The sequence below is a fragment of the Dromaius novaehollandiae genome, chromosome 1 (assembly GCF_036370855.1).
Source record: "Dromaius novaehollandiae isolate bDroNov1 chromosome 1, bDroNov1.hap1, whole genome shotgun sequence".
NCBI lineage: Eukaryota > Metazoa > Chordata > Aves > Casuariiformes > Dromaiidae > Dromaius > Dromaius novaehollandiae.
In genome coordinates, this window is record NC_088098.1 from 138,841,970 (window position 1) to 138,868,866 (window position 26,897).

Genomic DNA, 26,897 nt, shown 5'->3' on the forward strand with positions numbered 1-26,897 from the left:
ATCAGGAAGTAAAACATGGAAGGAGAGGAACATATAATTTTTTTTAAATAAAGCTCTCAAACTCTCTGAACCTTGCAGATAATGTTTTATTGGAGATGTAAATGCATGATTAACTACTTCAAAATAAAGGGTAAACAGAGATGCTGGAAAGAAAGTGGTGGCTTGGAGGTCAGGAAGTTAAGGGCTTCTGTGAAAATTGTCAAAAGTCAAGCTGAGTACTTTACAGAGGAAACTGATGCAAATAAGAGGTTCTTCAGACGTAAAAATAAAAATACAAGGACTGACGTGAAGCTGTAGTGCATTGAAGGTGAAGTATACCTTAAAAATAATTTAGATATGATCTCAAAACTAGATGTATTTTCTGCCTCCGTTCTCAATAAGAATGGTAACATTGAAGCTGCTCTATCAAAGACAAGATAACTAATAATGAGGGCCTGGAAAATAGATACTATTTATCCAATTTATGAATAAAACTGGAATGTCTGATCTGCCCAGATCCTGAGAACTGTATGATCCCCATCTCTCAATGACTGTAAGAATACTAGAGTGTCAAAAGTCTTGTGTATTTTTTTTTTCCCCTAAGTATATTGACTGTTCTTGTAAAACATATTACTACTTTGTACAGGTCTTCCCTTGGCTATATCATTACAGATGATTTCAAAATATTTAGGGGTCTGACACATGAAATTTAAAATCTAATTGCAAGTATTTTTGATAAATCAGTCATTTCAGACCTGCTAACATATGACTGGGGAATAACAATTCTTACTGTTGGGAAGAAGCAAAATGTGTCTCAGGCACCTATAGATTGATTATTCTGACATCAGTGGGGTGAAAGGCTTTAGAACAAGGAAGTCATTATTAAAGACGTTGAATGGTAATGAATGGAAGATGAGAGAAAAATGGAATGTGATTTTTACCGTGGCCAAATTATGCCAGAATAATCTAATGGTTCTCATTGCTAGTTGTTGCATTTTTGAGATGTGTGTGGGTTTTTTTTTTCTTGTTCTTTTCTAAACACAGGCAAGTGCACTGCCTTGTATGATGTATCAGGTGACAGATTTTCAATAGAGAAAGGGAGGTGTTTATACCATTGCATAGGGCACTGGTACGGTTTCACTGGGAACCTGAGTACATTTCTGGTTCCTGGTGTTCAGAAAAGATAAATTAATATATGGAGGAACTGTAAAAAAAAAAAAAAAGGAAATAGAGATACTATCATCTTGATGACTGGAGGAGCATAACCTCATTTAGCCTAGCGAAAGGCAGGATGAGAAGGGCATGATTATTGTCCATGAATAATAACCGAGGGGATAAACAGAAAAGAAGTCATCTTTCAGTTAAAGCACAATGATTGCAAGGAACGAATCATAAACTAGGCAAAATTAAATTTAAGTTAGAAATTAGAAGAAGGCTTCTGTTATCAAAGTAGTCCATTCTGGGACAACCTTTTAGTCTGATTATGCTCACCGTCCTGTTTTGTGTGGGTCTTTGTCATGTTCTTTGATCAAAAATGTTGTCAGGAATATAAAATACCTATTCTGACCAAAACTTGGAAAAAAAAATTTTACCGAAGAACAATTTTAGATGAAAAAGACTTGCATTGAGGAATTTGTGGTGGCTTCTGTTTGTAAAGACCATTAGCATTGTATGCAATCTGAATAAATGAAAAATAAAGCCTTGAGTATCCATGGAGACAAAACGTGCTGGAGGACAGAAAAACTGAAAAAGTTAAAGATATTTTCATCTCTAGACTTTTTTGTTGAATGGAATGTATTTACAATGAGGGCAGATCACTTTAAAAAAATAAAATAATATGAAGCAATCAGTCTTCTGGGGTTTAAAGTATATTAATGTTATGAAGGGAGAAAATGCAGAACTTAAGTAAACAAAAAATGGGAGTCAAGTGCATCACGAAAATGAAGATGTCTGCAAAGAAATTGCCGCTGGGGCAAAAAATAGCTTGTCATTTCAGTGCTGTGATTAGTCTGATTCCATTTTTGCCACTCTCCTTTTTTAACCATTTGTAAGGTTTTAGTTTAGGTTTTCTGGAGAGTGGAAAAAGTGTCACTTGGCCATCTTTTCCTCTCTGGTGAGGAATGAGATGGCATTTTTTTCCTCATGTGTATGGTACAGAATATAGTTTGATTCTTGCAGACAAACACAGAAGAGCCCTGGGAAGCACTAGCAACGCCGTCCAGGAAATATGTGAATTTTTTTTTTTTTTTTTAAAGCCAGAAGCTATGCAGCCTTAAAAGGACTTGTTTAAATTTTTGTGTGTCTGCGCTGAATATGTCAAGTTTGTAAAGAGCCAGCGATTCTCGCCTCCTTTTAAAGTGAAAATTGTAGAATACTTCACATACTGTTTCTCACCAAAATGCAGATTCTATCTCTTGCTACAAGTAGAATCATAAAACTGAATTTAGTGAGAAACTGCATGTGGACTGTTTTCATAATTTGTCATTTAAAAAAAGGGTTGGGAGACTGCTGGCTTCTGACAACCTTGACATTGCGCATGCAGAAGGACCCCTCTCTCCTCCCCCTCCCCCTGCAAATCTAAACAAGTCCTTTTAAGGCTATATAAGAAGGATGGCTAAGGATATAGGTGCTATATAAATCATTAAATAAGTACATTAAATAATACTAGAAGGACTGGAGTAAAATGGAAGCCAGAAATGGCAGGAGAAATGCAAAGCTCCATGGAAATTAGCCAGAGTTAAGGCATTTTATGGCTTCTTTGCCTTAAAATTGGTTCAGACAGTTGGGGAGTACATTTTGTATTTCTGTTGTACAGCAGTTGGCGAGCTAGGATCTCAAAGAAAGATCTGAAGAGTGTTTTACAAACAGTGAGTAATTGGCTTCCATGAATTGCTGAAGAATGCAGAGTTGAAGACTTCATTTTATATGATTTGTTAATAGGGAACCAAGTGGTAGAGTGCTCATTTGCCTTTCAGTTTTCTGAATGCTCCCTTTGCTCACAGCTATTTTGTAGCCATCAACTTGTATGAAGTTTTGAACAAAATGAAGAATTTGGTTGTTGATTTTGGACAACTTCATTCTTTCCCATGTGCTTTGTAAGTCTGGCTTTTCCCATTTCAGACTCTTGTGATGGGGTTGCATGCTATAGCTAACTTTCCTTCCACCAGACACTGTGCCTCACTAATTTCACTAGGTGTAACACCATTTCTGTTCAATGTGGGGCTGTTCAATAAAGTGGAGCTTGTGGTGGGTTAATGGACATGAGGCCCTTGACTCTGCAAGCTGATAGAGCAGTCTATTGTAACTGTGGTTTTTTTCCCTGTCCTAAACTTTATTAATTCAAGCATTATCCTGGGTTTAGTGCAATATCATTTAGACTTAAAAAACATGAAATTCATTCCTGTAAATAAAATCCCTCAGTGTGTATTCTCATCTATTAAACCCCTCTGGAATGGCCTTAGCTTAGTCAGTATTGTTCTGTAACAGAGGTAAAAGAGTCTGTGAGTTGAGATCTGGCTATGAATACATGTAATGCAATAAAATCTGTCTTGATAATTTTTTTTAGCATTACTCCTATTATATGTGGAACTTTTAAAACATGTTTGCTTTCTGTGTGGCTAGTAGTGTCCATCTGTCTGCAAAGCTCTGGTCCAGTCCCTTTCTTTCATTGGAATCAGCTGAAAAAGTCCACTGTCACTTTTTTCAAATATTGCTAGAATGTCAGATACCGCAGCACAGCTTATGCATTCTCAGGTGTCTGCCTCATTTTACCTCTGGAAATGGCTTTACTGCTAGACTTTTAATACTATCTGTTTAACTGTGCATTGACTTCATTTGTAATCATCCTGAGGTGAAGGGCAGAACAACCTTAGCTATTTTATAGGACTCTGCACTTGTATTTTATTACTGATAAGCATGACCCACCACTGTAGAGACGGTACAGGTTGCAGCTGAATCCAGCTATGGATAAACACTTGCGAAGCATGAAAAGATCATCCTCTTGACTTCTGGTACTAAGGGACACGAGGCTGGTTGAAGGCATAAAGACTCAAGCCATCTTTTCCTGCTGTTCTCTCTTTAACATTGAATAAACTTCTCAGTCAATAGGTGATGCTGTTTTGGCATCAGTGAAAGTCATGTATCACATTTGTAGTTACGTTCACAGTTAGCTAGTTCTGCAATTTGAAAACCCTCTCTATGGGAGAATGTAGTCAGGAGACATGGACTTGTAACAGCTTTTGTAGAAAAGCATCTTGACAAGAGGGTAAGGCAAGAGACTTGATTAGGGCAGTGCTGCTGTGAGTTGAGTCTTGGGATCAAATTGACACCGATCTTTGTGTGTTTTGCATGGAGGTGTCTGTCAATCACCTTGAGTCTGAAAGTGTCACACTGCTCTGAAGGAATTTCAAGGCATTGCGCTGAACGTAGACTCACGAGAGGAAGAAACGGTCTTGCTGATCTTTATTGCTTTGTGAATGAAGAAAATGTCAGTTTTTATTTTGAGAATTGTTTTATTTGGTTTGCAGTGAAAGGCCAGAGCCATTTCCTTGGATTTCTTCCCTAGCCACAATTTTAGGCAACTTCAGGTTCAGATTTGAATCTAAATTCTGTGAGTCAGGTCCATCATTGGCATATAATAGTAAAATAAAATAAAAATATGATGGATTTCTTTTGAATGGCAAGATTTATTAGCCTACTAATCTTTGGCTAGTTTGGTAATGAATTATTCAGGCAAACATTTTTACTGCATTGTCTATTTTTTCATGTTTTGTTTTTCCCCTAAAGGAGACCTCTTGCTTTTGGCAGCAATTCTTATTGGCTGCATTTTGATGAAGTATTAGTGTGCAGCCAGCATACTTTCTTTTGCTGCATAGTGAAAGAGTGTGTACTATCATTTTGAATTATGAAGAAATTTGTTTTCATAATAACTTCAAATATTCTTTTGGGTGTACTTATTTATCATGATAGGTACTGTTTATTTCAACAGAGTTCTAATTAGCATGCTAATACTCCTTAAAAATTCAAGAATGATGGTAGAGGTTTTGTGGAAAATATCGTAGTGGGCTAATTTATTTTTCTAAATGATATTTTACCACTTATATTTTTTCAGCTGGTTGGTAAACTATTGTAGATAAAATTTTCTGTTTATCTGACAGAAGAAGTTTTATGGGTTTAAAATAGCTTTTCCTTCCTCTGGGAAGGGTGGACAATGAAAGTAATAACTCGCTCAAGTCTACTGATAAGTCTCAATAAATGGCACTGTCAGCTTAAAAATCATTTTTTTCTGTATGCATTCCTGCCAGTTTTACAAGTAGTGCCTAACATGACTTGTACCAGAAAAATACTAGAACTATTAAAAGTACCTGTTTTCTTTCTCTCTCCCTCTTTTTTTTTTTTTTTTTTCCTCCCCAGAATCACAGAATAGTTGAGGTTGGAAGGCACCTCTAAAGGTTTCTAGTTAAACCACCTGTTCAAAGCAGGGTCAGAAAGAGCAAGTTGCTCAGGGCTGTGTCTAGTCGGGTGTTGAATATCTCCAAGGACAGAGGCTCCACAACCGCTCTGGGCAACCTGTTCCAATGTTCAACCACCTTCAAAGTAAAATGTTTTTTCTTGTGTTTAAGAGGAATTTCTTGGTTTTCGGGTTTGTGCCTGTTGCCTCCCATTCTGTCACTGGGGACCCTGAGAGGAGTCTGGCTCTGTCTTCATTAGTCCCCTCCATTATATATTAATATACATGGATAAGCTCCCCCTGAGGCTTCTTTTCCCCAGGCTACACAGTCTGAGCTCTCTCAGCCTTTCCTCCTGTGAAAGATGCTCCAGTCCCTTCATCATCTTTGTGGCCCTGTGCCGGAATTGCTCTGGTAGCTCCATGTCTCTCTTGTGCTGGAGAGCTCAGACCTGGACCCAGCACTCCAGGTGTGACCTCACCAGGGCTGAGCAGAGGGGAAGGATCCTCTCCCTCAACCTGCTGGAGATGCCCTCCCTGATGCAGCCATGGACCCCCAGGCCTTCTTTGCCATGAGGGCATATTGCTGGCTCGTGGTCGGTCAACTTGTCCACCAGGACTCCCACAGCCTTTTTTGCAAAGCTGCTCACCAGCTGGTCAGTCCTGGTGTGCTCACTTTGTGTACTGGGCAGTTCTTGCATTATGCCTAAGTGTAGCCAGAGGTGTAGAGGACATGATGTGATGTAGCCCCTGGTCCCAATCCATGCAACTGCATCATTGACTTGGTGCACCTTTGTGTGACATGCCTACACTATCCTAAGGGCAGTCCAGCCATAGGCAGTCTGCATATCCCATTAACACTTGCAGCATCAGATATCTGTAGCTGATAGGGGCCTAAGGTCAGGAACATGATGTAGTGGCAACCATCTGTTAGACAGCATGGCCCCAGAGTTAAGATCAGTACTGTGTGCTCTGTGCACATGAAGGAATACACAGGCTTGGTTCTGTACTAAGTTTTCTTTATCCTGTGTATCCTAATACCTATACCAAAAAGTATGCTTGTATGCAAACTGTTCTGACACAAGGAGAATTGGTCTTGTTCTCAAAATCTGGAGCAGATCTGTTGCTGGTATATGATCACTTTGATTGACTAGTTTATAGGTGGAGTGTTCTCTCTTGTATATGTGGGCCTTTCACTGACATTAAGAAAATGAAAAAAATACTGTATAATCATAAAAACTTGCTTGTAAAACCACAAAAATTAATGATATACAGAAGCAGCATCAGTAGCTATAATTACTCTTAACTCTCTTTTTAAAATGTGGTAGATTTCAGCTCAACACTCTTCATGTTTTCATGTTTATGAAATGAAGAAAGCTGAAAAACTTTACGTATGTTTCAAGGCCAAAAAATCCTATATGCAGACATAAAAGACATCTTGTAAAAACTTTGTTAAACTGGAATAATGTTCTGAAACAAAGGCCAGGAAATCAGATGTTCTCTCTAACATTTTCTCTGCAACTTTACACCACAGTGCTTTTAAAAAAGCATTAAATATTTCCTTTCTGTCGGATGGAAAGATGTAGTTCTACCTTTCTGAAGGCAGAAGAATATCAAAATGAGAATCCTGGTTTTCCAGTGAACAGTCCAGACCTTTTATCACCCATATAATGCTGATAAATGAAAGAATTAATTACTGTAACAGACAAATGCTCAAAAGTACTGAAGCCTTGAAACCCAGGCTTGAAGTCACAGTAAGATGACAAGAGAACAATTCAGTTCCTTTTTGTTTTTTTTCATGTATAACCTTGCAGCAGTAATGAAAACAGTTAATATTTCAACAGTACTTTAGAGCCAGATTAATTAAATGAATACAAAAGTCCAATGTAAAACTTTATTCGCTGACTTGCTGCCAGCAGATATTTCTATCTTGTAGATATGCAGCATTTAAAAGGTTTAGTCATTTTCAGGCTCTTGATGGTGTTGTAGTGCTGAAAAATGCATGTTGCCCTGAGTTAAGTTGATGAAAACTCCTGTGTAGTCACCTGTTTTGCTTCAAATGTTCACCAGAATAATGAAGAATTAGACTTGCCTCTAGCTATTCATCAACAGGCAGTCTTACGCAGTAGCAACTAGATGAGGAATAGAAAAGAAAAATGCCTGAGTGTATACATTAACACTTATAAATATTCAATAACTGTTCTGGAAAATAACATTTCAGTACAAAAAGCAGATGGACTTTGAAATGAGAATTAAAAAGTATTTATTTTGCTAATTAGATCACAAGGAAGACTGGTGGTATCTTCTAACCGCAGACTGTTTTGATGACAGTCATGAGTGCCTATTCTGAAGAAGAGGACAGGACAGCTGTTGAAAGAGAATGAACCAGCTCTGGAGTCCTGAAGTAGCTGAGATAAAAACAGCTGTACCAACCATCTCCACTTAGTGAAAGGAAAGGGGTGAAAAAGGAACAGAGTTTGGAGCTCTTGAGCAGAAAGGGCAGAGAGTCTCTCCTCTCCTCTTGGGTGTTTCACAGAATCAGTCGATTAGTCATATACTTCCTGTGTTACAGGCTGAGATGCTGTGTCATCTCCTTCTAGCCCTGTTCGGTGTCTGTGAATATATGTTCTTGGAGGTGCACAAGAGCAACGAATGAGCCAGGCCTACTTATGCTGATGTAGAAATGGTGAATGATTGAGGGGACTCTATATCTTTCTGAAAGTGGCTGTTTCTCCTTCGGCTGAATAACTTTCATCTTATGTAATAATGTTCACAAAGTTGTTGAACTGAGCTGCTAGTACTTGTCAATTCTCCACAAAGGAATCTCTACAAGAACTGGACTGAGCTCACTATGTGTGCATGAAGCCTGGCCATAAATATATAGATATATGAAATGAGGCAAGGACATGCTCAAGGAGAAAAGTTTCACTCCTATTTCCATTTAAAGGTTGCTGCTCCCGCTTTAAAGTTTCTCCATTGCTGTCCAGCATGCAGAATAGAGTTTTTTCTGATGAACAGGGCTCAAATTCCTCATTATGGTTAGATGATTAGGCCCACAGATACCTGGCCCTGCTCCTCTCTTTTGCAGTCCTCTGGCGCCTTAGCTCCACTGGAGCTCCCTACAGCGCTTGACAGCTCTGGCTCTATGGAAGACTCTTTGGAAGAGAATAGAGATGTTCTTCATGACTGAGGCAGTAGCCTCAATAGTTTAAGCATCTACTTAAGGATTTGTCTGCTCACTTCTACTGCTTAGTATTTACTGAATCAGCAGAACATCTTTCAGAAGCCATCTTCTACTCAAAAAATAGAGAACTCTGCACATATAGTCCTCGCTAAACTTTAACCTGAGGAACACAGTTCTAGCTCATAGTGGTTAAAGGAGAAAGAATGACTTTCTGTTTGACTGTCAGTGGCTAGCAATGTCACATTGTTTTAGTATTTTGTTATGTAGTGAAATGATTCTTGCTAAACACAAATATCCCACAGGGTATTTGGAAGTTCACAGAGGCTGATTTTTTGCAGTATCACTGTCCTCTTTGAACTGAAAATGAGAAAACTCCATGATGTGTCCTGTGTGGCACTGTTCCCTGGAGTTGGTGGCTGTATTCCAGAGTCCATCAAAGATGGTAATATTGAGAAACAGGGCATGGGGCCTTTCGAGGGGTAGTGGTTGGCATGTACTTTATGCATGGTAAATGCCCAAATGTGTGCCACTGTCCTTGCATGTTACATGCCGTAATAAGAGTGGGAAGAGTAACTTCTTGATGAAAAATTTTGGAGGTTGGAACCTAGCACAGTAGGAGCCTGTTATGACTAGAGTATATGGGTACAGTGGCAATACAAACTTTTGGTAGTGTCAGTAACCAAAGGGTTTGAGGTGAAGTGTTTGAAAAGGCAGATCACTTTTCACCTGTCACTGTGAGTAGAGAGATTGGCTCTGTCTGTGGTCAGTTAAGGAGATCACTGTTTGTCTTCAGGCAGCATGATGTTTTCTCTCAGGTAGTGTTATAATACTTGCTTTTGACTCTCCATCACTTTGAATATTCTTAGAAGCTACAAAACAACTCTCCTTCCATATTGTCTTTCTCCGGCAGAGATGCTGGAGCCCAGCCCTTTACCCTTTTCACATTTCGCTTTGAGAAGACTTCCCTGGTAACTTCTGTGTGGAGAGAGGAAAATTTTCGAGCACGATCATGTTAATGAAGAGAGAGTGCAGATTTTGAAAACAAATAATAATAAAAAAATCTGAAAGTTCCTGACTGTATTGGATTTTCATGTGCAATAAGAATACGTCTTTTTATATTGATCTGGTTGTGCACCATGGCGGTGTCAGCAAGAAATCTGGCCCTGGCAAGACCTGTCTGTGGATCAGAAGAATTGTTTCTCCTTGGTGAGGAAAGGAGCTGGTGTGACAGTTAAGTGTCACACAGAGGAGAGGCTCACGCGGGAAGTGTGCATGCAGTCCCAAGACATGCTGGACTGTTGATGTAATTGGTTTATGCTGAGAGAAAAAATCTTATTATGGTCTAGTAGGACAGTAAACCACAATCAGAACAGTTACATTTGTACACAATGTTAAGAAGCTGGATTAATCCTGAGGCAAGTTGCAGAAATCAGACCCTTTCATCCCTTTGCTTTGTGCTGGCAGAGGCCCAGCACTGAGGGTAAGGTCTGTCCTCACTGTTTAATTCCTCCTCCAGACAATCTCCCAACCCAAAGGAAATTCTCTTTCTCTCAGCCTGTCTTCTTATCTCCCTAGACATGGTAAGTACACAGAGACAAGCTATGTAGATTGGCCTGCGTGCTGGAAATGTATATTGCCTAATCGTCTCTTGAAGCAGTTCTCGGTGATGCCGTTCCCTGGAGGCACCCCGACCTCCTGCCGTGGTGCCGCGGCATTCCCGTCCCGGGCAGCGTTGTGTACGTGCCACGGCTGAGAGAGCTGGGGTGGGTGGAGGCTGCCGCGGCTGGCAAGCGATGAGAGGAGATACGTCTCGGTTTCAAAATAGGTAGGATGAGACGGCATCGTGTGCAGGCAGCAGGTCAGAGGGCAGATTTACTGGCATATGAGATTTAAGGGGGAAAGGAGAACTAGTGGTCCAAGAAAGCGGCAGACTCAGATATGTGAAGACATGTGAGAAGCAAGACCTGAGAAGTGAGGCAAGGGGGAGACGTGAACGTCTGTTTGAAGCTGTTCCATCAGCTCTGAAGAAGCATAGCCAGCCTCCTTTGATACTGCTCGATGAGGAAAGTTGAGAGGCAACCACAAGCTGATTTAGGCTGGTGTTGGCAGATGTGCTTGTGAATTGTGGCTTGTCTTCTGCCTGATTTTTAAATGTTCTCTCTGCTTGTCACTCTGTGACTTGAAAAACGAGAGAACTGTGAAAATTTGGCCACATATTTAGTAAAGGAATTGTCATCAGCAGGGAAGCAGAAAGTATCTGTTTTGTCAAAAGTTGCATATTTTCAGACTTCTATAATGCTCATGCACCCAACTGCCCAGTTACATTCCTTGCACATATGACATTCAAAATATTTACATGAGCCACTACCTTGGAACCATCTCATTTATCTTCTGAAGGGTCGGGATTAGCGGCTGCGCTGGTCTCCCCTTGAGGGTGACGCAGTCTTGCTGCCAGGTGGGGCAATCGCAGGCAGTCTCCATATAATTCTGGGCTTTGCATTCCACGGAGTTTATTTAACTGTTGTCATTTATTTATGATGGTCAAGCCAGCTTTTACTGTAGAGCCACATTAATTCATGCAAAGCAAGCTGTAGGCATATATAGCTAAAAAGATAGCAAGATCTTTGTGCACTGAAAAGGTAAAAATTTATTCGAAGGCAGAACACTGCTATCATTTCCCATTGTACCCTATCAAGTAGATAGGTTTACATTAAATGGGTTGGTACTAAGAAATATAAACCTCTTTTAAACTTGGTCCTGAGAAATCCTGAAAATTCTTACTAAGCATTAAGCATCCAACTTCGGGCTTCTCAGGTACTCAGTAATGTTGCACAACTGAACATTTGGAGATTTCTTTTAATTTTGTTTCATTCACATCTAGTGTATGCTGCTACTGAGTCTTTTGCCTCCTCCACACAGACAGACAGAGGCTAGTTAGCACGTATTAGAGAGCTATTCTAAAATAAATCATCATGTTTTGTTGTTAAAGGCTTTTTAGGGTCCTGTAGCTTTTTAAAAAATGGCTGGAATGTGGCAGCCGCAGATTTCTGACCTTCTTTGCCAGCATATGCTTGGTTATATTACATTATTTATTTATATTTATTTGTTATATTATTTATAATGAGACCAGAATAGGTAATTTTCAGTCTCCTTCACAGAAAAGAATACTATCAATCACAAAAGATTCCACAAGGTTAAAAAAAAAAACAAAACCAAGGCTTTTGGGAGTTTTGGTGGACTCTGTCTCAGATGGAAGATTATTTTATTATATGATATCATAAGTACATTCTGCTGCATTTTCCATTAAATATAATGTAGTAGGTTTGATTGTCACTCGCATTAATGTTTTTTTACATTTCTGTGGCTATGTAAAGCAGCTAATAGTGATAGAAAATTTACAACTATAATGGTATAAGTGACCTATATGGTAAAAGTGACAGCTAGGCCTAAAACTGCTTTCTTGAAGAGTTTACATTTTGAAGTGAAAGCAAATTACATCAGAATAAATGAAAATGTCAATTCGCTGCGTATCAGCTGTTAAGTAGCTACTGTCCGTTATAAATGCTTTTACTCCATGATACATGGAAAGTGGCTTGTCCCTTTGTAAACTGTTTCATATTCATTATGGGGTGGCAGTGTGAACATAGGCAAGGTAGACTTGTCAGCTGTAAGCTTACCACAGCAGTTACACTGCAGCAGTGCTGCTGTAACTGTCTTTGCCCATACTTAAGCTAAGAGGGAATCAGACAACAAATAATGAATACAATCTGAGTGAGAAGAGGAGAAGCAGTGTAATCATTGAAAGGTTAGTGCATGTGTGTTCAAAGCAGTTGTCCTTCTGTTAGCACATGGCTAGGATGTAGTATGGGCATAAAGGACGTGAAAAAGAAGACACACAAGGAGAATCAAGAAGTCTAGGAGGAGGGAATTGCGAAAAGAGCACGTAGAACCCACACAGGCATATGAACTAGAAGAAAAATATTTCAAAGAAAGGTTCAAGATCAATAGGGAGCAAGTCAAATGACTCCCAAGAAGATCCTTGAACAAGCAGTGGAACAAGAAAGTCATGCATGATTTGGTAGGTGTCTAGGAGATTTTGTAGATAAAGAAGTCCGTCCTTAATTGAATGGAAGAAGTGAATGGCTAGTTACAATGATAAAGGATGTGGGTTATATCGTTTGTCATCTATCATGAAAGTAGTTACATGGTTTTTCTGGAGTAGCAAGCTTAAAATTAAAATGCAGTGTGACTGAACTCAGTATGTATAGTCCCACTGACATAAGTGGCCCATATTTACTGTAAATTTTTTGGTATTTTACTAACAAAACTGATAGCATAAAACATACCTAAAGAGATCTTTTAAAAAGTCATAACTTAATATCAGGAGTTACAGAAGAATTGTTTCTTTAACATTTAAATTTCTATGCATTCTAATTCATTGTTTAAAATATGGATCAGAAAAAAAAACATTTCAATTCTCTGTAATAAATAATGGCATTATGACAAATCTTAACTTAAAATTGGTCTAACGTTCAGTCTGTTGGACATTAAATCAACTGTTCTGAGGGCAATGTAACATGTGAGGAGAAATGGGGATTTTTCTTTCTCTTTTGCTGACTATTTGTGGCACATTATTTCACTTTTCAGTGGTTTGAGTATCCCTGTTTTTACACAGATCCTGAGAATATCAGCATTACTTTTTTTTTTCAGCTATTAAACAGTGGTTTTTATTATTGCTTTTCTATATGATGTGTCAGAGTGACTTTCTGAGAGGTATATTTCCAATAAGGTTGAGATTTTCTGAAGCATTAGAACAGCAGTCACTCCAAACTAAAAGATTTGCCATTTCTGCTCTGATGGGTTGTGGTTCATCTAGGTTTAAGATTCCGATTGCTGGATATTATTTTTCTTAATTCTGAAGCTGTCAGGCGTAGCGATGAATTACATACATTTTTCTGTGAAGTTTTCTATAATCCTTCTCCAAGTTCACATCAATATACTATATATTTATGAAAGGTGCTTAAAGGGTTGGAAAGTAAGCAAGTATGCACATTAGCATATGTGCGGATTAGGATACTTGATAAACTATGAACGAAAGAAAAAATGATATGTGTGGATTTGTTGAAACTCACTTAGCTCTCCTTCTCAATGGAAATACTGAGCACCTGGGAACAGGAGGGGAAGGAAGTTATTGGGGAGTTCCTAACTTTGTTAGAAGAGACAAACATTCTCATGTTGTATTCTTGCTTGAAATAACTCTAGTATAATCTTTCATTTTCACATACATAATTTTAAGTCTGAAACATACACGTTTTCTGAAGGCATTCATTTTTAAAATAATTTCAGGAACTTATTAGTTGAATTAATGCAGTTTATAACAATGCTTTCTGCTCACATTCTTTCATTTTTCGCCTTCTTTCCTTTGTAACCTGTTGATAGACAGATTATTAAGATTAACACCTAGCTAGTAACCAACCTGTATTTTATTTTTTCATATAAATGTCTATATGTTCCAGATAAGTAATTTTTTTTAAATCAGCTTTTTTGTTTTCTTTGAAAGCTTCAAACAGGTCATGTCTTGGAGACACTTCATCCTTGTTTTTGCCAAACTCAACAGCAATGAAAAAAAGGAAAGAAAAGGAAACAAGATTACGGGTTTTGTAAACTACAGTGAGATACTGGAGATAGATGGGAAAGTTTGTTAATAACTTAAATTCCATCCATTTGTCTTGCGTCATGAACCACAGTGTGAGAAGTGGAAGAACTCATTGAATTTCTTTGAAATTGCAAAACATTGCATGTTTTATGGTTGCATTCTTTTAATTTGTTTTGCCTCCAGTTTTTTATTGTAACTTCTCAGCTAAGCTGTGAAGTGGGTCAATTGACATGATAAGCAAGATGAGCACAGAGAGAAGGAAAAGGCTTAAAGCACATTTCGTATCCTTGTACAACATTTCTGTTCCAGTAGAGTGTAATAAAATATTTGATAAATAAGAGTGGAAGAAAGTTGGAAATTAAGTTCATAATAGGAGGACTTGGCTTGATAAAACTAGAAATATTTTTTTAATATAAATTGTCTGTCTTGCTTGCCAATACAATTATTTTCAGTAATGTCAGTCTCTTCTCAATACATTATGTAGTGAAAAAGCAATTACTGAAAGACCTAAATTGGTAGAGAAAAACTATTCAGATTAGACTGGTAAATTTCATTCAGCCACATAGTGAAAAATCACATCTGAATTATAAATGGTTCCCATGTGTATAAATAAAAATAGAGAAAATCATTCTGAATTAAACATTCATGTCAGATTAATAAAAAACAATACAGAAGTTCAGCTGTGTAACTGCGTTGGGAAATACTTGTAAGATTAATAAATTGCAATCTGTTGCTTACCATCAGTGTTCTTTATAGTTAAGTTATTTCGTATTGATTCCTTATCTTTTGGGGAGTGGTTAAGCTTTGTTTATCTGCTCCTGCAACAGGCATTTTTGGGTCTTCTGCGTTGCTCTCCCAGATGTGTTTTATGAAGGCAGTAAGTTATACTTCAGTGCTTAGTTCCTTGTCCTTCAGCTCCTATCTTAACATCCACCTAAAGTGTCCCGTTAGGCACACAGGTACGAATAAGCTGACAAGCCACAGTTGTTTGTCACGGGTTTAGGAAGCATACCAGCAAATCTGATAAGGTGTTGGTCTGGCCTTTCCATTCCGCATGTCTCTCAGCCGCACTTGGGTTGTGTCAGCCCCCTGCTCCCGCAGCTCTCGCACGTTGACTCCACGGAAGGAGAGCAGTCGGGAAGGCTGACCGAGCCGCTGGGCTGAACGTCTGGGTTTTCCCCACTCCTTGTCCACTCTGGTAGCTCCCGAGTTAGCCCACACTCAGTGGCAGCACCTCCGGAGGATGGGGCTCCAATGCCTGGGTGCAGATTTTGACCCTGGCATCCTGATGACCTCTCCAGGCTGAGAGCTGGTATGATACAGGCCTCTCCTAGTCCATGATTTTAGTCATTTAGCACTGAAATAGTGGAAGTTAGGACCCCACAACTGCTAATTCTTACAGGCTGGTTTAAGCAGCTGCTTACTCGACACATCGGCAGCCGGGACTGCTGTGGGCTGCAGCTCCCTTTGTTTGTTGGGTGGCATGGTAGGCTCTGCCGTGAGAGGTGAGCATTCAAGAATTAAGCATCAGGACTGTCAGTCTTTCTTGCAAAGCTGGCCCTTGACGTTTTTTTCTCCAGTTCCACGTTGCCTTTTGTTGAAGCTAATGAGAATTGCATGTGTTCAGGGCTCCTGAAAGAATTGGGCATAAATTAAGAAAAGAAACCGTTTGCCAATCACCGTTTGTGATTGTGAAAGTTCATTTGCTGCAGACGGCTTTCTGACCTTACTTGCTTCTACAGCTCACCAAGGAAATTGCCTGCTCTTGAGTGGATTTTTTTTAAGCCTGTTGTCGTGTAATATATATTTATATCTCTTAAGTGTGTAAACACATATTGCTATGGCAATATTAGCTTCTCTCCTACTTTGCTGCTGCTTGTGGTTCCAAGATGCTTTTACCAAGGATTATCATAATAAATTATAAATCTTTAAATAATTGTTTATGAATGCTCTGGCTTATGCTAATTATACATGTGAGGGCTAGTTTAATTTTTGTTTGTACATAGAAACTATTTTTCTTAGCTGTTTGAGGCTCTGAACAGCTGAAAGGTCTGCAAACAGATTCATCAGGATGAAAATAGTAAAGCTGTGCTGCTGGGGCTTTTCTCTTTGGTTCTGTAAGGGAAACATGATGTCTCTCTAATCTAGATAGTGGGAATGTTTTCTTCTGCAGGCCTGAGTCACTTGTGAGGAATGCTAAGATTACTGTGCGAGATGAATTCTGTCACTGCCTTCTTTTCTGCTGCAGAAATGGAAATTATCTTGCCTTTGAACTTTTCTCGCATTTCCAATAAAACTTCACATATTCCAGAGTATTTTTACTACAGATTCAAACCCAGTTTTGTTTAGTGATACCTTCTTTCCTTGTCTTTTGTGAGCACATAAGTAGATGTGTATCTTTTTTAGACTTCACTGTAGACTGTTTGCTCTGGCATATTTTCTGTGCTGCTGCAGTGTACAGAATAGCATTCTGCTCTCACTTACTGAGGTGTAAACAGGAGTATTTAATTTATCAGAACCCCCTAGATATACAGTATTAATGTAATTGAATTTTATCCACCTTAAATATAATATTAATTGTACCTAATCAGTAGCAACATCTGTATTGAAATGGCACTTATATTTAGTGCTGGATTCTCTAAAAAGATTATGTCAACTGTAATAAATTATATCAACTGTCTTCTTCCCTAATTAAGCATTAAGAAAACTCAAAAAGAAGAATTATTTGTAACTACTAAAATTAAAAGGAAAACAAATGAGGAGAGAAGAAGATGCCTCCCCAGGTTATTCCAGAGTAAGCGCTAGTATCTAAATATTGAGTCCTATCAAAGGTTCATGGTTTGGCAGTGGGCTGGATTTCGATATGCTTGATTTCACTATGGTGTGTATTCTACAAATATCCCATCTGAATTTGAGGAAAAAGATTTAAGACTCTGGCTGAAATGAATAACTACCTGTTGAAGTAATTTCAGTAAAAGCAGTAATATAAAAATGAGTTAATGTCCCCATGGCTAATGTACCTTCATTTATATCTCCTTGAGATTCAACACATGCAGTTTACAGCCAGCATAAGCAAAAAGAATACAATGTCTTTTTCTGTGTAGCCTGTAGGTAACAGTCAGGACATACTCTGCATATGATCCTAACAGAGCAGGAGCAAAGCTTCAGGTATCTTCCTTTGCACTTTGGTCCAGGCTTTAGCTTCCAGAGCTTACTATAGCAGCTTTGTCCTGCTGTAAGCACTTCCGCTGCTTAAGAGGCTCCCAGGGATCAGCCCGTGTTTCCTCCCACCGTCAGTGTCCAAGCTGTGATCCTCAAAGAAGGAAGTGTGGAGAGAAGGTGCCATGCAGGTGACAACACCAACTCTGTGCTAACCAGCTTCTTTCTGTCTCTTGTTAGAGTAATAGGAAATCAGCCCAGAATATGAATACATGCATAACTTGGGTGCAGTTGTCTGTAGGTATCACTGCTGTGCATCACATGGTTGTGGGTCTGCTTTAACTGGCGCGTGCCTGTTGATTGGCTTCTCCTTGATTCTTGTATTATTGGAACAGTAATTACTCCAACCAAGACTATCAACAATTAATAAAGTTAATTTCCATTTTACATATGTCACTTTCTCAAATAGGCATATTGGTTGTGAACACGTGTAAAATCCAACCCCATTGATGTCATTGAAGAAAATGGCAGAACTTTCAATGAGGACAGAATTTTAATCAGGGGTCCTGTAATATTAGGGGTTACAGGCTATCTTCCAGTAAATGTCCCTTTCTGCTTTTTTACAGGATTTTGGTTCTCCATAATGATGACTACCTCTCAGATTGAAAAAAAACATGTAACAATTAAACTCTCGAAAGGTTGTCCTTTTGTTGAATCAATGAGAAGGTCTAATTAGTAATCCAAAAGATAATTAAAATTTGACATGCTGCTAAGTTTTTGTATGTTATGTTGTCATTCTTTTTCAATGGTACCTTTTTTTTTAATTATCTGTTACTTTTTTGGCCTTTTTGCCTTTTCTGCCTTCCTTTGTCTGATTGCTCATTTAAATTCTCTTCGTTTTCTAATGCCTTGAATTTTTCTTTGTTCATTACTGACATCCCATTTCATTCTTTGGTCTCTTTGTTTACTTTTTTTCTGCATTTGCTCTATTGGTCTCATACTTGGTCTCCATTGCTTTCTTGTCAGTCCCCTACTGGGTACTCATTAATTTCCTGTGAATTGATCCCTTCAGGCATTCAACACATATTTCTACGGTTCTTCATGATTCTTCTTTTATGTCTTTTGTGCTATATTAGAATGAACACTGGTTATTATTTCTATTTACCAACATAATTTTCTGAGACCTGTATATAAGTAACTAGAAACAAAGGCAGGTATATATTCCAGAGTGCATAGCAAGGCCAGAAATGAATTATAGATGTCAAAGATCAAATCTTGACTTACTGAATTTGATGTTAGGTTTCCTCTTGACTCCAGGATGCCCAGATTTCCTTTGAGTTTTCTACTTAGATAACCTTGTTATTCTTGATTTTTCATATTTAGATCATCTCCTTTCTGTCCCTGTGCCCCCCGCCCGGTATTAATACATTATCAACTCATGACTTGCTCTCTGATTAACAAGAAAGTCCAGGTAGGAGAAATGTAAAATGCTCCCACTTAGTCCAAACGGAAGCTAAATTAGTCTTAGTAGGGCTAATTCAAAATACCTAAAGCACCATGCAAATTTTAACAACCTAACACGTCAGATTAAACTCAAGAGGAAACAGACTGAACCACAAACGGCAAAGGACTTCCTGAGCATCTGAGTCCTCCTTCAAAGACGTTTGTTTTGTTTATGGTACATATTACCTCAATATGTGTTTGAACTGACATGAAAAAGGAATCAGAGTCATAAGAGCAGAGAAATGTACTTGGAATTTAGCATGAAAACCCTCATACGGTGTTCCAGCCTATGTCCTAAAAGTTGCTTTAAAGCATTTGGAAAAGAGAAAGAATTAAGTCCTGAACCTTAAAATATGCATTTATACAGTGAGTAGGAAGGTGTGGTCTGCATGTGAGATTGGCAAAGCACTTCTATTCCTGCCTCTAATGATTCCTTTATGACCCTAAATGATTTCCTTGGGGCTAGATTAAAAACCAGACAGAAGTGGCACAGTGCAAGGTCATAGCACAGACTTTTTAAATACTTGGCCCTCTGGAGGGGAATACATAGCCTTGAGTGTGTGCCTAATCTTACTATGCAATGGGAAGGAAGAAGTGGGTGCTGTAGTGCAGACCTGCTGACACGTCAGACAGGGAGCCACACCAGACCCAGGAAAAGCAGGTTCGGCATCCTCCGGTGTGGTCTGTGAGGAGGGACAAACTCCAGTTTTGTGGGAAAGCTACTGGCACTAGGTTGCAGAATAGCTGCAGATGGGAGTCCTCCTCATCTGTCTTACACCTGCACTTCTGTTTTGCAGAATTATATCCCCACATCTGCCTAGTCATCTAACCGTGAGGCTCTTCTGTGTTTTTAAATTGCAGCCATGGACATGGCTCTATCCTGGAAGCATGCAGTCTTGTAGCTGTACCTTTGGGAGCACACCTTCCGAACATCTCCCCTTGGAGGCACTCTGCTGGGTCACTCTTAGGATGTCCTAGCGAGAAGTGGGGCTGAGCTGTGAAGGACTGACTTGACTGCTTGTGAGTTTTCATTGATCATGCTGGAAGAAGGACTCCAGAGGCCTAGGCAGTTTCACTTTCAAGTTAAACACCTACATAGAGTCCGTTTTAGGCATCTAACCCAAACCTTTTTGCTTTGGTTTCCCACATGTAAACTGGAGTGATTACTGAGAGCTAGATACTTCAGAGGAATATGAGTAAGCCCCTTCTGCTGTTTTGTGGATTCCATGTGCTATATATTTTGATGTGAACTTAGCTTACAAACTAATCATAGTTGATACATTCTTACTAGTCACAGGTGCTACCCAGCATAGAGGAGAGCAGAGATGACCATTTTTAAAATGAAATCAAGCATATTCATTCTTTATGCTCTCAAAATCTTGTAAGAAAAAAATGTTTTACTTTCTTTTGATTTTCTCCCTGTAGCATCTTCTGTAATGACCAGACTGATATTCCGTAGACTAAACTTGTCTTCTGCATTGTTAATGTGACTTTTCAAGGCCTTGCACTCTTTAATACACTCAAGTACAATAAAATGGCATTGGGCCCATCAGTAGCACTTATCCCTTTTATCACCAGCCTTCCTCATCCTTTACTACTTGAAAACTTTACTCAGAGAACAGACTTGTTCTTCAGAGACAATAACAACTTAGCATATCTCTAACCCTTTTTATGGAGTGCTTCTTTTTGAATGTGTCAAAAATTTTTTAGAATGTACCATGAAAAAGCCTTGTCACCAAAAATCACAACATGTTTTTCTCTTCATAGTTCTACTAAATGCTGAATGATTCTGCAAAATAAAAACCTTCAGGAACCATATGAGAAAAGTTGTGAACCTGAGTCACGCTCTGTTTAGCCCTGTGGAAAGGCTTGCCATCCCTCCAGCCCTCTTGCCAGTTGAGACATTATTCTGAAGTGGGAAAGCTTGCTCACATGCACAGCATGAAGGCAGAACAAATGAGGGTGGTGCTGTTCCTTGCTAATATTTGCTGAAGGGCTGATATGGGTTTCTGTTCAGACAAGGTTGTCTTCCAGCATGCGTGCAGCAGGGAGAAGGTATGGGGGCTACGGTCTGTGCTGGGGTGCTGTGGCAACTCCAGCCTGCTGGCAGCTTTCACTTACTCCTTTGTCACCAGCTAATTTAATTTAATGACATCACTAGGGACCCTTTAAATGTGGTGTCACAGCCAATTTGGGGATTCCACTTTCTGGACTTTTGTTTTCTTGATTCATGTAAAGGCAAGGCCAAGTTTCTGAGAAGTAGGTAGTGGTTTTGGGGTACCTTAATTTTTGAATGGCCACTTCAAGACACTGATTTTTTTTCAAAGGATGGGGGCTCAACAGCCATTCAGCTCAAAGAGCTTCAAGAAGTGCATGGTCATAAGCTAATTTTGAGGCAGAATATTTATAGAAAAGGCAGTGCTCCATGTCAGCAGCCATAGAGAGCAAGATTATCAGTTTGCTCCTTCCTGGAGGCTTCACTGTTAAGATTTGGAAGGGAGAGCACCAGAAGCGACACACACAGTCACGCTGAAGCAGCAAGCTCATTTGATGTTTGAGGAACAAGAATAGACTAAAGTTTTGAAGTCCTACAAACATTTTCCCGAGGGAGGTATGAATGTATAAAGTACAGCAAATCCCATTTCTGTCCAGGACACTGATACTTAAACATCTTACTCAGGATGCAGTTCGGCTGTTTTGCTGTCATGTTTGTAAAATGTAAGTGGAATGTACTTCTGTATTTTTATCGCTTATGGTGGTAGTTATAATTTCTGGGTTGGATAGTTTTTGACATTCAGTGAGGAGCTAAATTGACATCTGAGCCCAGTTTTCCTGTCACACATCGCTACCTGTCAAAGATATTTGTCAGATGAGTGTTGATTTGAATAGAGTAGGTCTCCTACTCAAAGTACTCCTGCGAGTGTTAAAGCTGTGCCTCAGCTTTGGGAAACACAGTTTAATTAAATTCCATAGAAACTGCTAAGTGAGCAATAGCTGAAGCACGGTATCAGGGCCAGACCTTGATCTCTTTTTTGACAAGGTAATATTAGAGCAGCACTATTGATTTATCCTGAATTTACAGGAATGTAACAGATTATAATCTAGTTCCTGGACATTAGAATATTTCCCCAAATAATAGGAATATTGTTCAGTTTTTGTAATTTTACTGTTGTTTTTATAGCTAATAGAATACGGTTCATAATGTAATTCTGTAAGGAGTATAGCCCTATGGCAGCTGGATAGTTAATATGAGATAAAGCCGTCATCAGAAACACCTGAAAGACAAAAGTCTGTCTGCTTTGTGAAGACCATAAAACAGTATTACATACATAGTATGGATGGGAAAATTCCCTGCTTTTTAGATTTGGTAGGGTATATATTGTTTTCAAATATGACTTTTTGTTGTTTTTTTATTTCAATAAGGAAATAGCTGCTTTCATTCCCAAGCTACTGTTCAAGAGATGATGTTAAGGTAATTTTTATCTTTCTCTTTTTCCCCCTCCTGCAACCTCCCAACATTTAGCTGTAGGGATAGTCTTGAATCTGAACAGGACCCTTTAGATTTTTATACTTGGATCTAGTACGATTAAATAAAAATAAAGGGTACACAATATTCCCAGTAAGAAGCAAACAGAAACTGCAGTATTTCAAACTGCATTGTAATCTGTTTACTGAAGATGCTGATATGCATCTGCTTGGATAAGCAATAAGGATATTTATTCTAATGCACAAAGCAGGTGGTAAGTGAAGCAAATGTCTTGTATACAAAAGTCTTTATAATGAAATTTATCCATTTTAGAATAAGGGAAGTCTCACATTACTTAGCTGTTTGCTCTTCTGAAAGATTCAGAAGCACTCCTGTGTGAAAGCTCAGCACTAGCAACAACAAATTTATATTCATGAGCTCCATTGTGCAAAGTTGTGCAGATATGGCAGTTAAAATAATACGATAGTGCTTAGCAATTTAGTTCTAATTTGCTTAACTGAGAATGGGATTCAGTCTTCATGTTCTGAATGCCTTTCAATCTGGTGTATATGTGATTAATGTTGGTGAGTCACTTTCGAGGGGAATTTTAGCTTTTCCTAATACAACAAGATAGGGAGACTTTCTGCCCCTCCCACCACCAGTTTAAAAGCACTGCAAAAGACAGAAAGAAGGAGGCAATTCTTCAGGTTTCAGCACTGTACACTATTCTAGGAAGCAAAGCGATAACTGATCCATTGGCAGTTGTTGCAAACCCACCAGGACAACTGAGATTGGGATAAGAGCGTAAGTAGATTATTACTCACTTGAGAAATGAACCATTGTCATCGCTAAATTCAGAATTTAAATAAGCAAGGAAGGCTAGTTTAGAGGAGGAAGGAAGAGGGTTTAGGAAGAAAACAATTTTGAATGCAGGAAGGCAAGTCATAAAATGAATCTCATACATCTCCATTGTAAAGACTGGTGCCTGGTGAGCAGTTTATTCCTGTCAGAAAGTATGTTGGGGAGAATATGGTGCTCTATGTGCATAGGTTAGCCTCAAAAGCTTGCTGTAACTGAATGTGAAGTAATGCAGCCATGTCTAGGCAACTGTTACGTGTGATTTTAGAAAATAGTTTTCTCCTACATTTTATGTTTCATTCTGTATAATGACTATAATGCATAGCTTGATTATGAGATTCAGTTTCCACAAAATTCATCAAATAGGGAAGAATGGCTTAGAAAATAATTCTTCATTATTGTGAAAATATCACCCAAAACTGACAGAAGTGTTGAGGAAATCTGAGGGGCTTAGATTCTTCTGTACCTAGAGGCCAAATATTCAAAAATGTCTAGGCTCATAAATACATGAGAAGTCCTAAGTGGTATTTTAAAGTGTTTAAACAGGCTACTGAGATAATAACCGTTGAATCCAAGAGATGTTAGGCAGCTAACTTGCTTCTGTTTCAGAAAACCCTATTAAACCTCTATGTGTAACTTCAGACTTCTAAATACCATTAAAGTATGGTCTGATACTTAAATGTATAAGCTTCACCTAAAATTTGAAGTCTACCCATGTCACTTTTGACATTGAGTATGGAGCTCCTGAATTAATCAAGTTCCTTGCATGTTTTAGCATCTGTGTCCATATCGTCCATCTATTGTAAGTTGCAGCTGTAAAATAGGACAGGACAAGATCACTTGAGGCTAGCCTGTGCTACCATAGGCAAATGTATCGTATAATTCTTTTCATGACAGTTGTGATACTCACTATAGATAGCCTTGCTGATTGTTCAGTGACCTCTAGGAATTTAATCTTGCGCCTTATGTCTAATATGTTTTGGACCAGTAGGTCTATCAAAATGGACTGAGCAGAAAGCATATGGCTACAATAGGTATAAACACTCATGACATTAATAATGGCAATTTCTGTTTGGTATTCACGCTATTGTTAGAGCTGTATGTGTAATTCGTTATACTACGGAAAAATAATGGAGTTCAACTTGCATTGCTGCCAGGTTGGGAAAAAAAAGAACCCTTGGAAAAACATTTGAATAAAAAAAAGATACCCTCTAAAGGACGCAATGCCAACATTTTAGAAGGTGACTTCCATAAAAAGAAAACAGATTTGAGAATGGTTCTGTAATTTAGTGTATCAGAGGTCTGGTGCTTTCCTTCTCCCCTCCTGCCTCTGTTCTTCATAGCTTTACAGTTTGCTTTTCAGAAGCATAATGACATGCTATGAGTTGCTGGAAAAGCATATTCATGTCTAATTCAGAGCAGAAGAAGGATGAATGCTTTGGTAGTACACTGCTAAGTAGTGTACTGATTTGAACACTGAGGGGGAAAGTTTTTATAACCTATTTCTTAATTATAATGTTTGTTTTCAGTACTCTCTGTAGTAATCTTTTCTTTTCTGAAGAAGTCTATAGCTTCTTCATAAACTACTTGGCCTTGGTGGTTTTCATAATTTAGCTTTTTATTAAAAACCTCATACTACAGACAGAATGTGTTCAGGTCAAACTCCCGGGTGCCATGAAATGAGCACTAAGTACTAAACTCACATGCCAGCGGGCAGTCGCGCTTATCCATTGAGCAAGGATAAACTGTTAGCAACCCTACGAAGAATTGCTAAATATCCTGTAAGGCTGCCATCTCTGAGCTCATATGGTGCATACAGCCTGGCTCTTCGCGTAGTTTTTAAAAAGGCAAGACCAGAGAAAAAGTTAGGACTGGGCCAGGAAAAGCAAAGCTGCGTACGTGTGGGTGAGGAAGGGAGCGTGCTTCTCCAGTACTCCGGCTTGTTTCTGCCCTTCTCTATGTTTTCCTTTCCCTCCCCCACACATCTACCTGTTACACGAGGTTTGAGTGACCCTCCCTCCACTCTCCTTCACCTCCACAGAATAGTTTTGGGATCAGGAGGAATCAGTTAGCAAGCTCACGTACCAGGGATCAGCTGGCACAGTGCCATGTGTGGGCTGGATTTGCACTGCAGGCTTCCAGCCTTGAATTATGGATCTGGGCCTGCAGGCTGCTACAGGATGTAAGATTGCTCCGTAATGGCATCTCATGCTTATGGCCCTCATCACGCCGTCCTACATTCGCTTTGACTGAACGGCACGTGGAAAAATGTACCCATTTTGATTATGCGCTCTTAGTGCAACACCTACAAACGACAGTGACAGCCACTTTCTAAATACCCCGAGTGGGGTGTTTGTGTTATTCTTCTGAAAGGTAATCAGAAAAACAACTTGGTACATTGCCCTCTCTGAATTCCCATTTTCTGCATAGTAGTTTGAGCCTGTTTGGAGATGGCTTGTGTTTATGGTTTACCTTTTCAAAGCTTTATATTGTCTAAAAAGCTCAGAAGAAATTTATCTTTCTGACTTTTTTTACATCGTTTGGTGTATTATGTAAGGAGCGTTGAGAAAGAAGCTACAAAAAGAAAATTGAATAGCATCTTGCTTTGCAACCACTTGCAAAGCTTAGACCCTGGTCCCTGTTTTCATAATAACTGTTATTTCCCATGTGATGTTTAATGGGCATGAAGAGCTTTTCTAGCATTCACTGTTTTTGTCAAGTTTTGCAGTTATGCGATGTGTCGAATGGGCAGCTCCCCAAATAGTGTTTTGAAATATGTTGTGAATTTGTGCTTGATAGAGTGATGTGGCTTTTATAGTTAGTCATCCCAGTGGGAACAGATGAGGAAAGGAGTCTATAAATTACCCCTGGGCTGTAGCCACATCTGCCAGATTTCTTAAAGCCAGCCATTACTCTTACTGATCATGTCAAGATATGAATGCCTTCAGCTGATGGCTTGTAGGAGGCTCACTTAGGGGCTCAGAAATATCTGATGAATCAAAGAAAGGCAGCCACAGCTGTGGTAAACAATGGCTATTTTAAAATGCCTATATGAAATTTAGATACAGGTCAAGGCAACCAGGTAGATAAATTAGTGGGTTTTTTTTTCCTTTTCTGATATGTCACTTTTCCATCAGAATGCTGTCCCTAGAGCTGCATCTACTAATCTTCAAAAATGGATTGTGCTGCATAGTAAATGGTCAGTGTATAACAGTTAAAATAACTAAGTGATGCCATCTGCTGTCTTAAAATCTTATTTAATACTACATTTAATGACTGAATTGTTCGCATAAGAAAAAATGGAAACAGCCTGCACTGATTAAAATATCAAAGCTGTGATGTGCTATCTGATCCATATCAAAGATCCGTATCAAAGGTAGACCAAATATATGTGATTAAATACGGCAGACTGTAGAGTGTTAGAAGTGAGATACTAGTGTCAATCCAAAATAACTCCTTAGTGAATCTAGATTTTGCAGATAACTAGCGATTTTTGTCAGACTTCTTTTGTTTGTTTTTTATATCTTTGAGAGGATAGATGCAGAATCCTGTGGAATAGAGAGTAGGCTGTAACAAGGTAACACAGCATCCCTTTAAAGTATATATTTATTAAAAATATTTTTTCTGTGTAGTGCAATTCTTCACA

At 38.8% G+C, this 26,897-nt stretch overlaps 1 protein-coding gene across 3 annotated transcripts in view; it reads left to right on the plus strand.

Moving 5' to 3' along the window:
- Positions 1-26,897, plus strand: part of ARHGAP6 (Rho GTPase activating protein 6) — a 344,640-nt gene that overhangs the window by 188,363 nt on the left and 129,380 nt on the right. The window lies entirely within an intron of this gene.